This window comes from Salarias fasciatus, chromosome 6 (genome assembly GCF_902148845.1).
Source record: "Salarias fasciatus chromosome 6, fSalaFa1.1, whole genome shotgun sequence".
In the NCBI taxonomy this organism is placed as follows: Eukaryota; Metazoa; Chordata; class Actinopteri; order Blenniiformes; family Blenniidae; genus Salarias; species Salarias fasciatus.
In genome coordinates this window covers 24,296,067-24,317,690 of record NC_043750.1, presented here as the reverse complement: position 1 = coordinate 24,317,690, position 21,624 = coordinate 24,296,067, and the positions used below count along the sequence as shown (strand labels likewise).

At 41.7% G+C, this 21,624-nt stretch overlaps 1 pseudogene; it reads right to left on the bottom strand.

The window, feature by feature from the left end:
* LOC115390206 (noelin-2-like) overlaps nt 1–15,939 on the bottom strand; it is a 30,250-nt pseudogene extending 14,311 nt beyond the window's left edge.
* Nucleotides 15,940–21,624: the final 5,685 nt, after the last annotated feature.

The window sequence follows — 21,624 nt, the reverse complement described above, 5'->3', positions numbered from 1 at the left end:
ATTTTAAACAGATTACCAAAAGCAACTGCTGATCAATTAAAACATGTCCAAATTTATGCTGCAGAAGAATCAATTATGCAATAAAAAGAGAGCATATTAAATGTATTTTATCTTTGTATGGTGACTGCTTGACTCATGAAAAATGGTTGAAAAAGGCTTCGGCTGTCTATAAATTACCAAAAGTACCTCCATGGGAACAGCAGTCCAAAACTGAATTCGTTCAAATTAAAATAGCGAATTCTAATTTGCCAGGAATGTAATAATTGTGATTTTTATACTCGTCCAACAGTCTAACTTTCTTTTTACATTTTGTTTAGTAACATTGTTAGGCAAAGTGCTGAACAATTTGAATAGGACAATTACTACTCCCACGGGAGGTCACGATAAAATCTAACAGGTTTTAAAATCATTAAATCGACCGGCGTTGTTGAGGAGAAGCCGCTGCGCTGCCCTCCCTCCCCCACGTACCCAGCTTGTTCATGCAGCTGTGCAGCCTGGTCTCCAGCAGCAGCACCCTCTGCTGAAGCTCCTCGTAGTCGTACGCTCCGATCTCCTCCTGAATGCCCGTCAGGAGGATGGACAGGTTGAGCAGCTCCTGTCGCAGGGTGGCCAGCGTCTGCAGGTCCAGTCTGTACTGCTCCACCACCGACAGGAGGGGCCTGAGCTGGGACATCTGGCCCTTCAGCTCCTGTGAGTGGAGAAGAGATATGAAGCAAAATGAATCTGAGGGAAAGTTTGCACTGATGTCTTTAAATCAGTCCAACCGTTTAAGCTGCTCTGTGCTCGGAGTGCGGTTATTGCTCCTTCCCGTTTAATTTGAGGCGGTTTATGAATGCGGTCGAGGCGCCCTGCGAACGCCACCCAGCTTGTTGAGCTCTGAGAAAAACGCCCAGAGCAAATGTAAAGTCTTTTTTTTTATGCCTCAGACTGTGCCTCAATAATGTATCGCAGGAAGGTGAAAGAGGCAGGAGCATCTCGACTGGAGCACAGGTCTACTCTATTCAGACATCACTGTCACGAGCCAGAACTGAAGGTGGAAGAATAACACCCCGCCGCTCGCCATTCTTCATACCCATTATCATAACACACACGCTGCTGTATCAGTAGAACAAATCGCTGCTGCATAATTAGAAGGTCTTTGTTGATGCTTTATATCTTGCTCTTACGCTGCCGGGCCGTGTAAATAGAACAACTCTGCACGCTGTATTGGAGCATTAACCACAGTCATTATTTGATAGAATCAATCTGGATCATATTTAGTATTTGAAAAATATGCTTTCATTGTCAAACCTGAGCAAAATAATAGGATTAGACAGCTTCAGGCGTTGTGGAGCAGCAGGAAAAATCCGGGGGCCAAGAGGAAGCTTTTTCCTGGCTTATTATTTAAAGAAGAAAACAATCATAAAAAGAAACACATTGAGGATGCAATCAGTACATAATTTATTAAAATACAATTTTAGAAAACAATGGATTGTAAGTGAAATAAAAAGTAACTGTATTTTAAATGATATGAGCTTCAGTATAAAATCAGATGTGTAACAGCTGTCAACGATGTTGTATAGAAACACCTGTCAGATATTTAAAATGACAACATGAGCAATAATATCTCCCATACTTTCAAAAGCCCTGCTCTCATTCATACCACATGTTTTGAAGTTTGTTTCTGTATCAATACTCCCTCTCTGATTGCTACTGGTCTCCAAAGACATGAGAAAGGACACACCGCTATTTAATATGCATTAGTTATTGACAATATGACTTTCATGACTACAATAAAAACATCATCAAACTGCTTTAGCATTACGTAAAGCATGTATGTTGTCATGGCATCAATAATATTATAATCATATAACAATTGCTTAATTATTTTTTTTCCATCAAAACTGCACTGCATGCTGCATATACTTGGAAATCAAACATTCAACATGAGTTATGTACCATATTTTTCCTGACCCACATGACACCAGCTGGTGTCGCTTCAACCACGGCGTCTCATTGAGGTGCAGTTGGGCCAGACGACCCTCCGTACAGACATCCAACTGGGACGAAAATATGTGAATCTGCGGCCCGCTCGTACTCTCATTGTAAATTGAACTTGTTTTTTTGGTGGAGAAGGATGTTTTTTTTTCCTCTTGAATTAATTATTTAAGCACATTCGGTAGTGCGTCATGATTAATTGCTGCCTCCATCCTTGCATCTCTTCGCTCCCCGCTGGGAGGAGCTAAGACAAGACGAAAAGACTCAAGTGAGCAAAGCTACAAAAAAAAAAAAAAAAAAAAAAAAAAAAAGCACGTTAAGTAAGTTTGAAAGCGCCCCAGGAACATGCTAGAGGGACTACACATCCCATCTGGCCTGGGAACGCTCTGTAGTCCCACAGGAGGAGACGGAAGACGTGCTGGAAGAGAGGACGTCTGGGCGAGTCTGCATAGTTTGCCGGCACTGTGACCCAGATAAGCAGCACAAAATGGATGGTTGGATGATTCTTTTTTTTTTTTCTTTGTATTTACAGCTCACATCAGATTATTCTGAACCAGTGCGGATGGAGAGAACAAGACTTTTTTCCCCCCCTGCGATCAGTGTAAATGAAGACCAAATGAGTTATGATGTAAGAAACAACTGTGCGTTGCAAAATGAAAAAAAAAAAAAAAAAAAAAGTGCTCTTTATATCCTCCTTTTATATCTGTTTCAGTTTCTTACATATATCTTTGTTCTCAAATCCCCGCAGAAGAGTTTTCTGTGTGGTGAAAGGAACTAGAGTCGATATGTGAAAAGGCGAGGGATTAAAAAGACGTGTCAAAAGTGAAGACAAAAACATTATCATCTCCTCGGAACATCTCACACCCCCACACACACAAACACAGCAATGCATCCAGGAAACAGGCTTGGCAGCCAGTCAAACACTTGATGTGTCTCCTCCTTCCTCCACAGCCCCAGTGCATCTTCAACATTCCTAAAACATTAAAACGACGCCTTAACACTCTTTTGTGCGTGTCACATGAGCAAAACCAACCATTTCCGAGCAGTTGACCCCAGATTTGGTTGCCAAGCTGTCACTGATTGGTATTGGCAGCATTATTTGCACATAATTGCCGCTTCATTAAGTATTCATTAAAATCAGTCTTGACGAAATGCCAAAAATGTCACGGTGTGTTACATATTGAACACTTTACCTGCCTAATCCCTCCCCCGCCATGTCTCCTCCTTTATCTCCAATAACTGTAATCTCTCCCCTCCTGTTTCCTGCTTTCATGTTTCCTCCTCTCTCTGCCTAACCTTTACCTCCCCTTTCACTTCACTCCGGCTCTTTCCTCTCATCCGTCTCCCCAGAGGGAAAAATAACATACATATGTGCAGAAAGACATGCTCTTTCTCCTTTTTTATGGAACCACCAGTCTTTTCTACCCTGTCTCTCTGTTTAATAATCTCTCTCTTTGACCTTTCCTTCTCTACCTTTCTTTCTTCTTTCCTCCATGAGATAAAAATACTGTTTAGTTATTGATAAACTTAATGTAGCTGCACATAAATATTCAGGAGTTTTGCCTCTCAGTGCAAAGGAAAAAGCTTATGACTGGGAAAAGCCCCAAGGACAGAAACACACGCGCACACACACACACACACACACACACACACACACACACACACACACACACACACACACACACACAACATATATGTAAACTCAAATATACTCCCCAAGTTGTGAAGAGATGAAAGGCAAGTTGGATGTATGCAGAGGCGTGTGTGTCTTTGTGTGTGTCTGTGTGTGTGTTACTTTGTTTACATCACATTACAGACCCAGTAAAATAAGCCTCTCAAACTTTGATGTTTCAATCAGAAAGCCTTTAGAGGTAATGTTAGGTGTAGGTTTAAGCAATGAAATGAATATGTGAGTGTGTGTAATTTATCATTTTTTAAACTAATTTTCTATACGAAGATGCTTTAAAAGCTTTGAAAACAGAATGACCAACAGACAAAAAGGAATTAATGCCACTGGAACGGGAAGCAGTCCTATAATCTGCCATAAAACCTCACCTTTTGGTTTTTCATCAAGCAATTTAGTGCTGCTTTGTGCATTTTATGGTTGCCGGTTGGTAGAATTTGTCATCAGTGGAAAGAACTATGTTAATAAGCTCTGGGCTTGTTTGATGCTTTACTGAGGAAAATAAAACTTTTTATGACAATGAAGATTGTTTATTTGATTGACACCTATGTACTCTGGAGGTGAGTGAACATGTAGAAGACGAATCATCATTCTTTCTTACAAACAACAATTAAAAAAACATAATATCTTTGAGTTCTGAGTTATATTTGCCTGATGGAGCGCCATAACATTAAACAGGAACTATTTTAATGTGAAGCATTTTCAAAGCCATTCTCGATCTCAAATATCTGAAAACATCAATCAGTTTTCATGCAGCTATCAGCTGTCCGTGCCGCAAAATGCACGGGAAATTAGCCCAGTGTCATCATGAATGCAAAGTCAATGCTCAAACAGGAAGAGCATATGTATCTTTGCAATTCCCGAAACAATCTTTCAGTGTCCCATTCTGTCGGGTCACATTGGTCACCGGTGGCAGCAAACACACACACACACACACACACACACACACACACACACACACACACACACACACACACACAGGTCAGTTCAGGGAGCGCATATTAAGCTAGTTGTCAAGGCGACTGTCTCCCAGTTGCCAGGTGTGATTTATATCGCCATGGTGACCCCTGCCTGTTCCCTATTAGAGCGTCTCTGTGGTGATGAGATGAAGCAATACACAGCCGAAGTTGAGACCTCTTGATCTATAAAGTAGATTAGTTTCCATGAGAAAACGAGAATATTTGCTCGCAGATAAATCTAAAGATCACAAATTCTCACACCAACAAAAGCTAAAAACACATGATCTTATCAGTTTCACTATCTTTCGTAGATTGTAATGTTTAAATATGATGAAAATGTCATCAAATATAGAAAGAGTTGGCTTCTTGTCTCTGACAGCTTGAAGTCCAAATCTGTGCAGTGATGCTGCAGTTTTGCTGGCACCTTCAAAGCAGGGCTCTGTGACACTTTCCCACAGCGGACATGAAGCCAGCAAATTGACAGCTTCAAGACAAATTTCATCCCCTCAATGAAAGATGCTCGCGTGTCTGAGTGCAGGCAGGGAACTTCGGCTTGGCATGCGTGAAATCAATGTTTTCACACCAAAGGTTATGTGTTCCCTTCAGCGACGGCCTTCGATCACATGTGCGTCTGAGTGTCTTCGTGTGTGTGTGTGTGTGTGTGTGCGCATGTGTGTGTGTGTGTGTGTGAGACACTGTACCTGCAGGCCCTTTGCTGTCAGAGAGCGTGGATTGGCCACATAAGTGTGTAAGCGTCCGTCCACACCTCTCAGCAGCGGCTCGGAGTCTCGGACGTACTGCAGGTCTCTGGACGTCCGCAGGTCCACCACCTCCATGGACTGACTCACGTTCTGAACCTAGCACACAAACACACACACACACACCGCTGTTATTATGAGTGATTATTTGTGGTGTCCCCGTATGCTGGAAATGCTTATGACTGATTTTGGCTCCAGTCCGCTCTCTGGCACCTGTTATCTCCCCCCGAACACCTGCTGTGAGGCTGTGAGGTGAAATGCTGCAATTTTTAAAGAGCCACCTCACTGAATTCACAGCATCTAGTGGTTTTTTTTGGAGATGCCCATAGGTTTGTTAATATCTGTCCCGGAGATTGACATCTGTGAAACCTCTACTTCCACCTTGGAAGGCAGCGATAAAAAAGGAATTCAATTTGTGCAACTCACAGCTTTGACAGATGACATTTAGAAAGTTTGTGTCTCTCTAGAACGCGTTATGCAATAATTCCCACCACATTTGTCGCTTTTGCGCATTCAGAGCCTTTGTTTCTGCACAATGACGACAATATTAGCTTTAATATATGATAGTGTAGTGTTTATGTTTTTGAGCAGTGTGCGCAGATGTGATGTGAATCATATCTAAAAAAAAAAACGGTTCATGAAAAATAAAGAAACAAACATTAAAAATGAATGAAAACTGAATGTGAATCAAGTCAAAATGTAATTTCCAGGGCAAAGATGAGCTGAAGTTTCTAAATGATCCCCTGGTTTGTCCTCTCTGTAATTCTACTTTGTACCACAAGATGGTGCAGTGAGCCACTGCAGAAAAATGACATTACATTATTTTATAGTAATGCAATTTTCGAGCAGGCAAAGCCCAGCCCAAGGACCAATTACGCCTACATTTGAATTTTATTAAGCCTGTGCAATTTGTCTTAAAATGTCGTATTAATGGCATTGACTAGAATATATCATCAGAATGGCAAATTCCTATTTTAAGCTCATGAGGGCAGCATGAATGTGTAGCATATGTGCACATTGTACAATCATGTAACTTATGGCTATATTTAATATATCTGTCAGATTTTAGAGCATCTATCCAAATATTGTCAATAATATGTCCCTGAAGAACTAAGATGTAGCCCTCTGAGTAAAGATGAGGTACGATAGTCCCTCTAGGGTTCATCTTCTGGGTTCCATATGGCACCCATACTTCAAATGAATGGATTATGTTTAAACCCAGAAAAAAAGGCTGATAATGACTCATTAATTAGAATCTGGAGGGTGAAAGACGACACCAGATTTATCTACAGTTATTTCAGAAACTCGACATCAATAATCTGCAGTGAAAGGTGCCATCAGAGAAACACATGACCAGCGCTGTCGCTGAATAAAAACTGAAAACACGTCATTCGCTGCAAGAGCTTTTCAAAGATCATTTGCCGTGTGACGGAACTACGAATAAAATAAATTACAGTTTGTTCCATGTTATTTTTACGTTCTACAGAACAGCTGAAAAGCCTCATGGGGCTTCGGAGCTGCAGCTTTCTGATGTATAGAAAAGAGCAACTGGGGGGAAATCAATATCAGCACAGCACACACACACAATATTTTACAAGCCAAAATTGTATTACTGCATGAACACTGAATATCCACATTTTTGTTTATTCAAGTTTCTGCAACGTGGCAATTTTGGATCGAGACTACCTGATAATCCAGTTTGCTGCTGTAAAAGTGACTAGCATCAGACGCATGGACAAAAATGTATTAGCTAAAAGGTTTTCACTTATACAGTGCAATTTTTCACTGCTTCAGCAGCCCCACAGCACTTTACATTGTTGGACAAAGTCAGTCACACACTCACACATCAGTGGTGAGGGCTGCCATGCAAGATGCTCAACCTTTAGGGACAATTCAGGCTTCAGGGTGTTGCTGAGGGCTGGGTGGGGGGTATTTAGAGCGTATTAAGGGTGTGTATGAAGCCGTATTGCTGTTTATCGACACATCAGCTCCGTAGTCAGCTGAAGTCGCGTCAGTCAAACTGTGGTGCACACATCTTAATTCAGTCTGTCCGAGTTAATCAGTCATCATCAAAGCCTATTTTAAACTGCTGAATGCACTCTGGCCAGCAGGGCACGGATGTACGCTGCGATGGAGAACCCAGCAAAGCACCTGTCAATGGATGGAATGAAATGACAGGGCAAGACATGAAGAATCAGAAACAAACATCCACACAACACCATCAGCTCTCAGGAAGGGAGGATGTTTATTTTGGGGGGTTGGAAACGCAGATCTCATTCATGGCCCAAAGTTCATGATCAGAATGTATCGATGGATGGATGGATGGATGGATGGATGGATGGATGGATGGATGGATGGATGCTGAACAGCACGTTTTCATGTGGTGCATTTCCTATAATAATCCTGCAGGAGTGTGAGGACCTTGGATAATCCAGAATAGAGAAGACATTTGCTACTGAATTTTTCAAACACAATTTTGTAAAGCTGCGGGCACTGCAGGAAAAAAATAAGAAATTAAAAAATTCTTGTTTCCTCACTTTTTAGATTGAAGATGGAAGAAATGCCTCCAACTATTTAATATATGAAAATGAACAGATATAAAGAATGTGAGAAAATATTATTGTAAGAAACAAACAGTTTAGTCCAGAGTTTTATCATTCCTATCACGTGTGTGAATAATATGATGCAGGAACACACAAATCACGATTCCCTTTGAAGACGTATCTCATTAGATCTATTTAAACATGAGTTTTTCACCTAGAATATGTTCTCTAAAGAAACAAACCCTCCCACGCCTCCTCTGATTAACCAACCCGCCAAGCTACCAGACACTTCAAATCTCTCAAAAAAAAAAAAAAACGTGTGAAAAAAAGTATTATGAAATGACCCAGATATCCAGAAGTGATATGCAAACAAACAAACAAGCAAACAAACAAGCAAACACACCCACGCCTCTCCTGCTGTAACGCGTGCTGCGGAGGACGCAGATAAGCAGGAGGATCAGCAGTGATCCACGTGTGCAAACAGACACACACGTTCACGCTCACAACAGGATGTAGGTGGCACTTCCCGAGACGTGATTAAGATTCATAAAGAAAGAAGACGCACGCCTACAAAAGCAGAGAGAAAGTTATTTCTGATGCTCATCCTCCTTTTCTCTTTCCTCTCCCGTCCTGTGTGAAGAGGACAGGATGTAACACCAGCGGTGAACAACAAAAAGAGTTATAATCCCTGTGATGTTATCAGCAGCGTGCCGCGGCTCACTCTGATGCCTATCATGATGTGTGAGACTTACAGTAGTGCACGCTCTCAGCGATGTTTGCTGGCCTGATGGTGCTCAATAATTCATCAATTCCTGTCACAAATCATATTTATTCCTCTCCCAAGATGCACACACGCATTGAGCGGAATCTGCTTATGCAGCCAAATGCAAACCGTGCCGTAAACACACCCACTATGCACACATGTGTGAGCAGAGAGAGAGGCACACGAATGGACAAACGCAGAGAAGAAAGCGCTTCTTTCCCGCTTATCCGTCAAGTGTTTCCTTTGAGTTTAAGCTTTTCTGGCATGTTGAATGACTGTTAGTCTGCAGAGGATTCAGCCACTGATGTATTAGGGATACATCTGTCAGTGAAACCTGAGAGCCTGCGTGTCTGTTCAAGTGTATTTCTGCAAGTGTCAAAACAAAGAGACAGTCCGGTGAATATTTCATTCCGATGCGCTGCTTCTTTCCCCCCCGCTGCATCACAATGCTGACCACTGAAACATGCAGGGACACGCTCAAGCAGTGGGACACACACACACACACAGAGTGTGTACTCACCTGTTCGGTCAGCAGGCGAAGTTGTCGACTCCGAGGGTCTCGTTTGCAGAGATTTCGGGCCGGAGCGACCACAGTGCACACACACCTGCCGTCGGGATCGGAGGCCGTGCTGTACACCTGCCAGCCTTCCTCCGAACCGGGATACAAACCCTGAGCACAAACAGGCCGCCGTTAATGAAATCACTGCAGGAATCACAGGTCAGGGCCTGCATTCCGCAGAGGAGGGGGTCAGCAAGGTGAAACTCAGAATACTGTTTGATTTGGAGTCTTTTCTTTTTTCCCTCTGTGAGACCTATTTGTGTTTCTTCAGAGGCTTAAAAAAATTTTCTACAAATGTATTTTTTTCAATGTTTTTTATGTGCATTTTGGGCATTGCGACTTGCATTGACATACCAACAAATGTAACATTTTTAATCACCTGACAAAGTATTTGTTGGGATTTATCATAAACACTTGCCAAACAGCAAATACTAAATATAAAAACAAAACAAAACGAGATGTGCCTTTGTAAATCCAGCTCAGAATTCAGATCGTACGTTGATAATATCCACCCCTGTCATACAAACACCTCCAGCTCCTGCATGCAGGTTGAGGTGTTATGAATTATTTTGCTTCCTGCAGGTCTTTGCCTCACCTCAGGCTGCAAACAAACGCTCTCCTCGTGCTGAATGTGACGTGCCATTAAATAAGACATATATTATACATACAGCGGTGGTGCAGAGGGCATTTCTAAAATGAAGATGTTGGAAAAACTGAAAATAATAAAAAAGCATCCTGCACCTGTTGGAGAAAACAGTCACCATCAAATCCACGTTAGTTAGCCTTTAACCTTGAAGCACACTCCATTATCACCGGCGTAAATAAACACCTCTATGTGGCATTCACACATATTTAAAACATTTATTTTATAAATAATGTGGAACAAAAGCACACGTTCCAACATTCTGAGATGAAAAAGTCTGTATAATTAGTGCATTTCATTTTAAAAGATTGGCTTAATATTATTGAGTCCTTCAGTCCAACCATGTAATTTATTGCTTGCATAAAAAAAAAGTCCCCAAACAATGTCTCACTAAAAGCATCAAGCATCTGTTTGAAAATGGATAAAACCTTTATTACATTCAATCTATGTGAATCTATAGTGCTCTGCTCAAGCAGCGCTTTCCAATGATTTTTGCATTAAATGCATCAACCAGGTGAAGAAGAAATGCCAGGAAATGGAAGCCAGCAGCGGCAGGACAATGTAATCACATCTTTTATGAGTGAAATCTATTCAAAAGATTAGTGTCAAAGAAACAGGAAGAAATCGAGAAGTTAATAACTTGTTGGTGTGATGCACTTTTTCATGCAACACACCTGTTCTCAGCATCTCTGCAAGACTGTGACTACAGAGGCAACACTGAGCACAATGTTGTTCCTATTGTTCTCCTCTGCAGGAAATTCACTGTATAATTATCTCAGTAATTTGATTTTCACTTTCTCTTCAAGTTTCAAGATTCGTGACTGCAGCGGAGATGTTCATGCAAAAAGTGTGTGTTCTTCAATTTGTTGATAAAAACCAGCTGTGACATCCCCCACATGCGCAGGGAGGCTGGCAGCACCACCGGAGAGCCTCCGCAGAAGGAACGGCTGTTCTCTCTGGCAAAAAGTCACAGACTCCCCAGAGCTCTCGCAAGTCGGTGCAAAAGATTATTTCCACCCTTCACAAAGTCCTCACTAACGCACAAGTGTGCTTCTACTCTTCTTGTGTCCATGTCTGCCACATAATGTCTTCTAATGCTTTCAAACTGTTTAACAATGACACTCAGCCAATTTAACACAGAATCTTCCGTCTGCTCCTTTGTAGATGAAAAAGAAAATGACACTAAAACAAATCATAGAGGTGTTTCTTTAAGGAGGCAAATGTTGTAGGTTTTGTTGTAAAAAAGTAAAGTAATCAAAATATATTAAATAATGTTTTTTGACAAGTGAGACTGTTCTCTTTGACTTCGAATGGATTGCCGTCATAGATGGGCAGGTTTTCACATACGAGGAATATTTCATGGTAAGACGGGCAAAAAAATGCAACAAAAAACACAAAGAGTATACAATTTAGACTCCATTGAAAGACAAAGCCAAAATCGAATCTCCAGCTTCCACTCACAGTCCCAAAACCTGTGAAAATGTGTGGATGTACCAAAAAAAAGACATCTGTAGGTTTAAATGTGTTTCACTGTCAGGATGTGACCTGCCTTCAATCAGCTGAGATTGAATAGAATTCACATCAGATGAATGCACTGACTGTTAATAAGACACATTTCAATAGTTGGTGAATGTATTAAGGTTCCTGCGATAACTTTCCTATAAAACTTCACTCTTATTGCAGTTTTTGACTCCAAAAAATGCTTCCAGCAACACAAAAAGGTCAGAAAAACTTAGCTGCACGCTTATTTGCCAACGCAAGTCGACATAAAATAAAGCCTTTGGCAGCTCACGATTTAGTTATTTCCCAGAAGACATGTTGGATTCCAAAAAACTACGCCCCAACAGAGGAATATTATTAAATTGCTACAAGTTTGTATAAAATCTTGGTCTGTCTCTTTTTAGGAAAACAACTGCTTGAATACTGACTTCTAATGATGGTATTGTGCGCTTACAAATTTACTGAAAAACATGATTCTGTGAAACGCATCACTGAAAATTAACACTGAGCTTTTGAAGAGAAGGATTCACAACACAGGTTAAATATTTCACTCTTTTGAATTCAGTGGCCCTTAAATTCCTTAAAAAAAAATGTCAGCCCTGCTGTATTATACAAATCAGTATTAAGTATTCAGACTCTACGATTAAAACTGGAGAAAAAGCCATTATTGGCTTCCACAGGGAACAAAAACCTGTTTTTAATCTTTCGCAGCAAAAGGAGAAGCACAGAAACAGACTCCACTGAGGTGATTCTTCAAGGCTGCAGCACAAAACAAGAGAAGGGACTTTTTTATGCTTCTAAAACAACCATCTACATACTTACATAAGATGTTTTCCTATATGTTTCCTTTTTTTGCAATAGTTCAGAAACAACTGATGTTACATGAGTCCTTAAAAGACCGGATGGTGACAGCGCGACGAGATTCGACCAGCTTCACGTCAACATGTTAGCAGTTCGGAGCGACGTAGCGGAGCAGCGGGTCTCAGTCTGACGCGCCGCCGCTATGATCTGGCTGAGAAGCCGTCCTACAAACCCTGAACAAGAGTAATGACAGAGCGGGAAGCTTGAGGATGGAGGCGTGCGAGGGAAGAAGGCGAGGGAGGAGGAGGTGGAGGCCTGAGGGGAAACATCTGATAAATCAATCAGTTGGGTGCTCCGTGGTGACCTTGAAGTCGCGTTTACAATGAGGCCGACCGAGAAAAGAAGTGGTGGGTTTTAGGAGAGGGAGACGTGGACGGGATGAGAATACGAGCGGCGGTTGTGCCGACTGCTGGATGTAATTAAACAGAGGAGGACATATGGCACCTAAGGGCTCATTTCACACCGGGGAAAAATGATAAAAATCTACACAGGCGGCTCGACTGATTGTGATCAGTGCAAACAGGGAGAGAGAGTGTAGCGCAAACAGAGCCACTGTTAAATTGTTGTAGGAGGCAGCAGAGATAGGATGGGAGAAAAAAAAATGTACAACACAGTTTCATATAAAAGTCTCTGAAGGCAGTGTCAGGCTTAGTGACTCCAAAGGAGCAGGCATGGGTCCCAGTGGGTGCTGCAGTCATTTGGTGCGTTTAATTCACCACCAATTTCTGAAATTATCATTTGAGATGCAACTGCAGACTATTAAAAAAACGCATAATCATTTCAGACTCTTTTTTTTGGGTGTATTAAAAACCAAACCAAACCTTCTGCTGGTGAATTGTTTCGTGTTGACAATCTGCTTTTCTGACATAACCTTAATGTACTGTGTGACAGTGCGATGTAGGTGTTTTTATCACTCAACAGGGACAAAAAAATGATAAAAATGTTTTATCCTGTGGAATCAAAACAATGTGAATTTGAACAAAATTATTGAAAATAAACCTGTTTGTGAGTTTGGTTCATGCAAATGTTTCCCTCCACAAAGAGTGCTTTTTACCTGTTTTCTGTATGTGAAAATAAGGACTGATCAACTCTACAACAAACGAGCCCTTCAACTGAGTTCTGCCTCTACTCACAGCACCTAAAGTCACAACGCCACCAATAAAAAGCATCTGTAGAAAAGGACTTACTCTAAGAGTGTAGTTTGTCTTTTCCATTAAATCCAGGCGTCATCGACAAACATGAAGGATTTGGAACCAGATTTGAGATCTGTGAAGAAATTAGCCTCCTGGGAGCGATCAGGAAAACTAACATTTGATTCTATCATTAACTTTTTTTTTTTTAAATTAAAAACCAATTTCCATATGACACTAAGAATAACTGAAGTTAGCTTTGGGTTCGTGCTCGCAGTGACATGTTTAGGATTGAGATTAATTGCTTTAGTGACGTCTAAATTCTCCGCTGCATGATTTTGCACAGAGCTGTGCCTGTATCTGTACTTTTATTCCTGAAACTTTCCGTTCAGACACACTTTCCTCCGCCAGCATTCTGCCGTTCTTAAAGGATTTCCACATGGAAGCCTGTTGTCTGATACGTCTGGTACATCTCTGTGGTCAGTCAATGAAAGAAAAAGTACACTCAGAAACTCTGTTGGAGTGCAAACTAAACAAATTAAAAGTCCCGTCCTTAAAGAAACACGTCATCAATCAATAAGTTCATACCAAAGGACAACTGATGTGCAGGACACACACATATAATCAAGGTGTGTCATAATTAAGAAGGGAAAATTCAAGCTTCTGTTCCTTCAGAGGAAAAGTCAGAAGTCAGCTCCTCTGAAAACATTTCAAGCCTGTTTATTGGAGGCCGTGGAGGAGATTAAGCAACCGCACTGTGAGGACACAGCTGTCAACAAGTGGTCTCACACACTATTGTATTCACGCGCCATCAAACTGGCTTCACGGCGACACGAGAGGCCAGGATTTCAAACAACTGTCTGCCATCATCCTGAGTCGCAGCACTTCCCCTCCAACATCTCCTTCTGCTACCACTCACTTGTGTGTGTGAGCGTGTACGTGCGCACTTGTGTGTGCTCAGGTTTTGCATGATTTAGCTTTCTAGCTCAAAAGGCACTTCACATCTGCTCTGCGGTGGTACTTTGCAACTTCAGCAAAGTGCACACAGACTCCAGCAAGAACACACTCTCACACACACACAAATTGCTGCACATGCCCATGCATAGACAGATATATATTACATGGGGTTAAGACAGTCATATGTGCAGTGGTCCGAGCATCTTCATGTCTGGGGTTTCCAGGGTGTTGCCAGGGCAACAAATCGTCGGCTGTCCCACGGGTGAGTCAGCCTTCCCCAGGAGAAATATCACCCCAGTAAGTCAGAGTGGAGCAATCCTATTACTACTGTGTGTGTGTGTGTGTGTGTGTGTGTGTGTGTGTGTGTGTGTGTGTGTGTGTGTGTGTGTGTGTGTGTGTGTGTGTGAGTGTGTGTGTGTGTGTGTGCTGTACATGTGTTCTTTATGGCTCATTAAAGGGACAATCACCTATTTATTAGTGCCATTTATTTTTTTGAGGAGGGCAATCTTGTTCCCAACAGTGTCTTCCTTGATCTAATTTCTGCACCACTGAACACATCATGACGAATTTCTCTACCCTGAATGTGTTGATTAAAACACAAAAACCGAACTAAATATGTAAATGTATATATTTATGTGTTGTTTTTTTTCCACTTAAACACTAAAGTCAAATGATGTGTCATCCTATTACACATGAAGCATGTCACATTACAGCACATTAGAGAGCTTATGTAATTATATGTTTAGTGAGTGGGTGTTGATGTGCATGAAACAGGAGACAAAAAAATGTGTCATCATGCAAGAACGGGTTAAGGAGCGGATTTAATACATAGAATTTACTGTTTAACTGAGCTTTTTGGAGAATTAAACTTCCAAAAACCCGCCATAGTTTTGGTAAACAGCGCCTTGCAGTGTGTGTGCTTGGTGGAGATGCATGCATACATACACTGACGATCCGCTCGTGTGTTCCTTCAGAGGAGATGATGGTTCCATTGAGTCCGACCAGCGACGGCAGAGTCTGGGACATCCAGTTAGTGACCATGGCCATGGTGCTGAGCACCGCGCCAATCTTCAACATGGGAACGCTCATCCTGGCACACACACATTCACACGGCGCGCACACACACAGGCGCGCACACAAACGCACACTCACACACTCACACACACACACACACACACACGGGCAGAAACTCTGGCTGGCTCTCACACACACTCCAAACTGTTGACAGCAGTCATTTTAGAAACAGCATGTGTCCAACGTGATGCGCAGCGCTGTGCGCACGCCTCACGGTGTCTGCTTCTTAGGAAATAAAAAGAGGGGGAAAAAACCCCTCACACACACACACAAAACAGCGTCTTTTTTCCCCACAGATGAAGAAGATATTGCCACAGGTTAGAGAATAAATCCTGGCACACGAGCCACTCCGGTTGTCTCCATGTGAAGATGCATCAAGTCCAAACATCCAGTGCGCAGCTCCGGCTGCAGGGGAGACGCTCCTGGAAACAGCTGCTTTTAACTGTGTGTGTGTGTGTGTGTGTGTGAATGTGTGTGTCTGTGTGTGTGTCTCCTGGACTGCTTCCTCCGCCTGGCAGTGAGGCGTTGTGGCTGAGCCAGCACTGCTCTCTCATTTATCCACTAACTCGCTGCCTCCCTCCCCTCCTCCTCCCTCCTCCCCTCCCTGAGACGCACTCCTCCATCGCTCGCTCAGATTCCCTCAACTCCTCCATCCAAGCTGAAAAAAATTACCCCCCTGAATATATTTCCCGTCAAATAAATAAGCTGGCAATGTCACACATGCAGCATTTAATATTTACCCTCTTTTATCTAGACTTAGTCATCAATTCATTCTCTTGAAGCAGAATTTCATCTTTATCACAGTGAGAACATCTATTTCTTCTCATCTCGTGAATCTCCTCTCTGCGTTTCTTCGTGTTGGACATTAACAGAGGGAGAGTAAACGCTCAAGTGTTCTGGATTGACCTGTCCTTTTATCAGTCCGAGTGTTTAATGAGCTGCGCAAACCGATGCAACACTGCCACCACGTGGTCAGAAAACCCCGCCAATCCGGGATACAGGCTGGTGTTTGATTTGATCAAGAACTTCAGAGGATGTGCTGGCTGTAAAGATGTTTCATTTCCTCTGAGCCGGCAGTGTTTCCATGGAATCAACAAACACTCCCCCCCACCACCACCACCATGAAACCAGAGCCAGAGTTTGTGTCTGCCAGCTCAGAGCCTGCAGATTAGGGCCAGTTGGTAAGTTTGGTACAAGACTCCAGTGTAACCAGACTCAGCACGACACGGAGCGTCCACACAGTTCAATGCAGCTTGTTGAAATATGATGTCAACAGGAAATAGATGACTTTCTGGCTTTATTTCTAGTGATTTTTCTTTCACCATCTTGTACAGTCGTGCTGTCGTGGTTCTTGATGTCAACCCTCAGATTAGAAGATGATGATGCACTTTGTGTGCTGCAGGAAGACAGATTTCTCCATCTAGTTACCCAGCAATCTTCAACACCTGATTTATAGGTTATGGGGTCAGAGTCTTCCCATCGGACAGAGTGGCTGTCCCGGGTGCTGTATGGATCACTAATCCACCATAAGACACAAACAATCACACACAAGGTGGCAGCTGCCCAACTCACACTTTAAAAACCGCTGATCTATAGCACACAGGCGTCAGGCAGCTCTGTGGATGTATGGCTTCAAAGACTGTGGAGCTAATAAAGAGACTACTGAGTGGATGGAAATGGAAGGCAAAAGCATGTATCAGCCCAAACACGCAACATGGAATGCATATCTTCCTGTCGCCTGTCAACTTTAAAAGCATTTCTGTCAGATCAATGCAAAGGATGCCAAACAAAACATCGGTGTGTGTGGTTTAGCAAGATGAATATTACTGCGAACGGCTCCAGCAGAACAAGGCTGCTCCTGGTTTCACGCCCCGAGCAATTATGTGTCGACAATGTAACTAACCAAGGCTAAATATTTCATCATGGCTTTGTTCTCATCGGCGGCAACGCGCCCATCCTTGCTTGTCCCCGGTAAAGAGCCTGCAGGATACACTATACATGAAATACCCTTCAGCAAAAACACCGAACTGAGCATTAATATTTCAATCAGCAGCACTTAGGGGAAACATATGAAGGGCCGCGACAAAGCCAAAACGACAACTGGGCGCCATGAAACACCTTTGGGGGGGGGTTAGTGGTCACTGGTGCAGGGGGAGAGACGGCTTTCTACATTTCTGAGGAACAACTGACAACAGAGTTGCACCCCAGACAAACACTATCATGAAGTAGGCTAAACAACAAGTTTGTCATTTTCCTCTTTGTTCAAAAGCCAGTAAATTGAATCAACAACTTGTCAGCTACTTTAGAAGTAAATGAAATGAACCCTTTTTATCAGGCAAGAGCTCATTTTTAGTAACTCCCACATCTTCTAGAAGTTTTGAGAGTTGCATAATTTGTGAGCACTTCAAAATACCTAGTATCTTTAACCCTTTACAGGATACTCACAAATAAAATTAAATTAAATTAAACTAGAGAGCGCAGACCTCTGCCACAGCTCAAATCAGTCATCAACAACAATAAGAACACCATATATAATAAAAAAACATTTTATTTCTCCCCAACACAAACATTGTATGGGAGAAAGCTGTTTGTTGCATGTTCATATCTCAATGTGTTGCCTCATAGTCACTGACACTCCGGAATCCCCTTTTTTTTGTCTGTTCTGGATCCTGGTATCCGGAATACTTCCAAGATCTGGATCAGCAGCTGATATCTGTTAGAGTCAATTAAGAACTTACAATGTAATTTTTTTGCCAAGCCCCCTTGTCATTTATTGTTGAGTTATGCCCAACTATGTCAAAGACTGCCCTATCTCTCAATGATAAAGAATCCTTTAAAAAATTCCTGGATCCAGACAGTGATCTGGATCATCACCAAAATTTCATGGATTCTAAGTTAGCCCAAGACCCACCTTTCCACAAAGTTTCATTGCAATCCGTCCATAACTTTTACCGTAATGTTGCTAACAAACCAACCAACCAACAAACCAACAAACCAACGTGATTACATAACCTCCTTGGCGGAGGTAATCAAAAGCATACATATAGGGGGAAAATCTCATTTCACAGTTCTTAAAGTAACAAAGTCACTAATTAATACAAGTGTCATTAATTTAAAAAGAAGTAGAATTGGCCATATTTCACGATTTGTAGCTTCAACATGCTTTTAAATGGGAAACATTTGTCATTTTGTGTTAATGTGGGATGTTATTTGATATTAAATGTTGACTGACATACCCTGAATGTGAATTTGTCATTTAAAATCTATTTTGAGGTTACTGTAATTCAATATCGTGTGTTTTAATATAGTTTATAATATGTTCAACATAAATCCAAAAGGGTCAAAAGTCAAATTGGTATTAATGTGATAGTAATATGAAAAAAAAAATCACTAATCAGTGCTGAATTCAATGTGTTACACAACTCATTCTCGTTACTTTTATGAATGTCATCTACTCGTGATTGTATGGAGAAAAAAAAACAGGAAGTAATAAGGAAGTTAGATGATCACTTGCTCAAATCACAGTTAAACAACAGACCTGAATTGCCATGTTCTGTTTCCTTGTTAAATAAGTGCTTCACAAGTTGCTAAAACTGTGATGATATCTCCTCTGGTTGTGTTTCTAAGTTGTTTGTTTCTTGTAAAGAACACAGAGGTGGAGCGTGGGTCTCAGTACAGAGGGGGCGGAGCATTCTCGAAGCGGCCTTATGATAAGAATTTTACCATTCAAACAATACCTCATGCTGCCATCAAACAACACACTAATGCTCACTTTTATTGAGCCAAGCAAACCTATATGCCTCAGAAAGCAGAATAAAGTCACAAACCAGTTCACAAACTTGTTTTGAAGAACAAATACACACACACGCGCACACAGGTGTCAATCTCAGAGCGTCCGCTGTCCATGGTGCTGAAAACTCAGACAAAAACTTACAAGCTAAATCTGTACCATCTTTGATACAGCTTAAATATAAAATGGACACAGCTGGTCTAAAATTACACAGTCTATTCAGATAGATATAGACACAGCTATCTACATCTTTTGGAATTCACGTATATTAGAAAAAAAAATAGACTCGGCGGTCTCTTATAGTTGAGAGCAACACAAGGCACATTCAAATAGGCAGGTGTTTGAGACCACAGCATTCTGATAATGATAATATTTTTGAAGGTTTCACTGACTCACCAGTGGCTCTCATTTTAGGTTTTGGGTAGTACCGCTAGCGGCTAGCATAGTGTTTAGCATACTGTTTAACTTCCCTCCAAAGAGTTCAGATCAAGTGCAAAAGAAAAAACTCGTTCATGCCGCACAGCCAATCAGCGCTGGCTTACAGCTCTGATGCATTCATGGACAGTCGTAATGTCAGAATTGGCAAATTGGAGCCCACAATCATATGCGTATACCTTCTCGCACACACTGCACATTTTATTATAATAATTTATTTACGAGTAAATGTGAACACATCAAATGAAACGGGGCCCTATGACCTTGTGGCCCCTGGGGCGACCGCCCCCTTGCCCCCACTCTGGCTCCACTACAGAAAGAACAATAAGTTTTCAACAATGCATTTCTTTACAAGTGATACAAATGGTTTGAATGCTAAAAGAAAAAAAAAACAACTTTTTTTTTTTTTTTTAACTATCTGAGACCCAAAAGCAAAGCTATTTATCACATCTGTCAAAGTGTTTCAGCTTGTTTAAAAGTCCAGCTCAGACCTCCAGAGCTGGGAAAAAGAATGTGTTGGGAAAAACATGACTCTATCTCACAAGACAGGATTAAAAATGAGAGTCCATCTGTTTTCTGCCAGACTATCTGATGTCGAGATGAACGCTTTATTGAAAAGTTTGGTTTTCTTACCTGACCGGAGCTGACAGCCAGCAGCAGCTGCAGCACCCAAAGGGCTTCTGGTGGAACCATCACTGTCCTCCTCTCTCACTCCGGTCTCTCCTGTCCTGACCCAACTTTGGCTCCCGCCTGGCAAGGAGCAGGAAGCACTTCAGCTGCATCTGTTGTGGGGGTGGGTGTTGTTGTTGTACACCTTCCCTTGCTGTGCCTCAAGGTCACAGGTTATTGTGTTGGCTGGTGCTGGAGCGACTGAATCCCCTCCGGCTGTGGAGGAGGAACAATGTCTGCACGCAGAGGAGAGCCACGCAGACAGTGACTGGAGATGGCAACTGTCTGAAAGAAGGTTAAAGAGGAGGCGTGGGGAAGGAGGAGGTGGAGAAAAGGATGTCCGCCTGCTGTAGAAACACAGGAGATGGAGATGGTGAGCAAGTAAGATTATACTCGTACACTGTTTTGGCCTCATGAGGCTGTGGAGCAGCACAAAGCATGCAAGTCATCCATCAATCCACCCATCCATCCATCCATCCATTGTTCGACTGTTAACATTTTCAAGTCTTCTTATTACTAGACCAACAAACTGACAACAAACTGTCTGTAGGGGACTGCAGCCAAAAATATTTTAGTTTTTTCTTAAATAATGTGTTTGTTTTGTCAAACAGATGAAAAAAAATCACACATTTTTTTAACAAGACTGTTTGCATTTGTTGAGCTCCACAAAATTTTCTCCCATAAAAATATTAATCTAGCAGAATAAATGCTTGAACTGGAAGCGTTAATCAAAGTGTGACAGAGTTTTTTGATGATGGTTGAAATACCCTGACCTCCTGCTTTGTTACTATTTAATCTGGAACTAAGAAATATGTTCATGAATGGCAGTCTAATCACTCTTTCACATCATTTAATCAAACATTTTGTAACGTATTTAATGTGCTGGAAACAAGTTACTTTGCAAAAAGTCTCCTCATGAGAGTTTTTTTCTGTAAAACTAAAATTATCTCACCTTGTTTCTCTTCAAAGGTGGACCATCAAGATTTAGTTGTTGCCTAATTTTGAACATTGAAATGTTTTTGTCAAATGTTACTTGCTTTCCAAAATGCACAAAAAAAATATTTTTTTAACCTTTTCCTTGGCTTTCACATTTTCCCTGTGAACACCGAAAACAACCTCACGTACACAAACTGAACAGGAATGAAATTTAAAAAACAGCTCAGGACTTTCACACCCATTCGATGGGCCGGTGCTCGAAGGAAGCAGATACGCTCAACACAAAGTGACTGACTTTCATGTCACTTCATTCATATTTCATAGTTGTAAATCAGCAGCTAAACGCTGGCGGATGAGCTGGCTTTGTTCTTCTACTTCATCGCATT